The following is a 2,884-nucleotide window of genomic DNA, read 5'->3' as shown; positions in this document are numbered from 1 at the left end:
CCCAGCTACTCAGGAGGTTGAGGCAGGAGAATTGCCTGAGTAGCTGGGATTACAGGCACGCGCCACCATGCCCAGCTAATTTTTTGTATTTTTAGTAGAGACGGGGTTTCACCGTGTTGACCAGGATGGTCTCGATCTCTTGACCTCGTGATCCACCCGCCTCGGCCTCCCAAAGTGCTGAGATTACAGGCTTGAGCCACAGCGCCCGGCTAAATGTCTCTTTTCTTACTGTGCGACCTAGGCAAATGAATTAATCTCACTGCATCTGCCTCCAGAACCCAATACATTTAGCAATAATGAAGATATTGATTATATTAACCTCAACAACATCAATGACAATATGCAGACACAGGTCTGATGGGGTGCATTGAAAACAAATGAATCTCTTAACTTTGGGGATGTCTGTGGCTTGCTAGAAAAGGTAATGGCTAAAATGTATGCCATATATAAAAACTAATTCATCTGTTCATTCAACAAACATTCATTGAGTTTCTATGTATGTTGAATTTACTATGTATGTCAGGTGCTATCCTTGTTTTAAAGTTTCTCATAGTCTAGAGGGAAAGACAGATACAGCAATACATAGAGTAATTTCAATGAAGTAAGTGTGGTGAATGGCTAAGAGCCCAGATATTAGTCTTCACAGTCAACTCGGTGTGGGGAGGGAGGAATCACGGAAGACTTCTCAAAGAGATTATCTATGTGTGCCAGTTGAGGTTGGAATAAGAGTTTCCATAGTGGAGACATTTAAAAGCATATCCTGAAGGTGAAAATTAGCATGGTATGTATATGGAATAAGAAGCAGTTGAATGTTGATTAAGTATTAAGTGTAGGACAGGGAGTACCAGATGATAGAATTCAGGGATATGATTTATAATCCTTTGGGTATATACCCAGTACTGTGATTGCTGGGTCGAAGAGTATTTCTAGTTCTAGATCTTTGTGGAATCGCCACACTGTCTTCCACAATGGATGAACTAATTTATACTCCCACCAACAGTATAAAAGTGTTCCGATTTCTCCACATCCTCTCCAGCATCTGTTGTTTCCTGACTTTTTAATGATTGCCATTCTAACTAGCGTGAGATGGTATCTCATTGTGGTTTTGATTTGCATTTCTCTGATGACCAGTGATGATAAGCTTTTTTTTCATGTTTGTTGGCTGCAAAAATGTCTCGTTTTGAGAAGTGTCTATCATTATCCTTTGCTCACTCTTTGATTTTTTTTTTCTTGTAAATTTGTTTAAGTTATTTGTCAATTCTGGATATTAGCCCTTTGTCAGATGGATAGATTGCAAACTTTTCTCCCATTCCGTAGGTTGCCTGTTCATTGTGTTGATATTTTCTTTTGCAGTGCAGAAGCTTTTTAATTTTATTAGATCCCATTTGTCAATTTTGGCTTTTGTTGCCATTGCTTTTGGTATTTTAGTCATAAAGTCTTTGCCTATCTCCTGAATGGTATTGTCTAGGTTTTCTTCTAGGGTTTTTATGGTTTTAGGTCTTACATTTAAGTCTTTAATCCATCTTGAGTTAATTTTTGTATAAGGTGTAAGGAAGAGGTACGGCTCAGTTTTCTGCATATGGCTAACCAGTTTTCCCAACACCATTTATAAACGGAATCTTTTCCCCATTCCTTGTTTTTGTCAGGTTTGTCAAAGGTCAGATGATTGTAGATGTATGGCATTATTTCTGAGGCCTCTGTTTTGTTTCGTTGATCTATATATCTGTTTGGTACCAGTACCAAACAAAACTACTCTCCAGCCTAGTGACAGACTGAGACTCTTGTCTCAAAAAAAAAAAAAAAAAAAAAAAATTTGGGCTGAGAGGATGGGGTTTTCTAAATATACAATCACGTCATTGGCAAACAGAATTTGACTTCCTCTTTTCCTATTCGAATACCCTTTATTTCTTTCTCTTCCCTGATTGCCCTGGCCGGAACTTCCAATACTATATTGAATAGGAGTGATGAGAAAGGGCATCCTTGTCTTGTGCCAGTTTCCAAAGGGAATGCTTCCAGCATTTGCCCATTCAGTATGATAATGGCTGTGGGTTTGTCATAAATAGCTCTTATTATTTTGAGATAAATTCTATCGATACCTAGTTTATTGAGAGTTTTTAGCATCAAGGGGCGTTGAATTTTGTCGAAGGCCTTTTCTGCATCTATTGGGATAATCATGTGGTTTTTGTCATTGGTTCTGTTTGTGTGATGGATTACGTTTATTGATTTGCATATGTTGAACCAGCCTTGCATCACAGGGATGAAGCTGGCTTGATCATGATGGATATGCTTTTTCATGTGTTGCCAGATTCTGTTTGCCAGCATTTTATTGAGGATTTTCACATCAATGTTTATCAGGGATATTGGCTAGAAATTTTCTTTTTTTGTTGTGTTTTGCCAGACTTTGGTATCAGCAGAAGGAATGGTACCAGCTTCTCTATGTACCTCAGCTGTAAATCTGTCTAGTCCTGGACTTTTTTTGGTTGGTGGGCTCTAAATTGCTGCCTCAATTTCAGAACTTGTTATTGGTCTATTCAGGGATTCATATTCTTCCTGGTTTAGACTTGGGAGGCTGTATATGTCCAGCAATTTATCCATTTCTTCTAGATTTTCTAGTTTATCTGCATAGAGGAGTTTATAGTATTCTCTGATGGTAGTTTATATTTCTGTGGACTGTGTGGTGATATCCCCTTTATCATTTTTATTGTGTCTATTTGATTCTTATCTTTTTAAATTCTTTATTAGTCTGACTAGGGGTCTATCTGTTTTGTTGAACTTTTCAAAAAAACAGCTCCTGGATTCATTAATTTTTTGAAGGTTTTTTTGTGTGTTTCTATCTCCTTCATTTCTGCTCTGATTTTAGTTATTTCTTCTGTTCTGCTAGATT

Source organism: Sapajus apella, unplaced genomic scaffold (assembly GCF_009761245.1).
Source record: "Sapajus apella isolate SASKATOON/1434 unplaced genomic scaffold, GSC_monkey_1.0 scaffold6, whole genome shotgun sequence".
NCBI classification, from domain to species: domain Eukaryota; kingdom Metazoa; phylum Chordata; class Mammalia; order Primates; family Cebidae; genus Sapajus; species Sapajus apella.
This window is presented reverse-complemented; position numbering follows the sequence as displayed.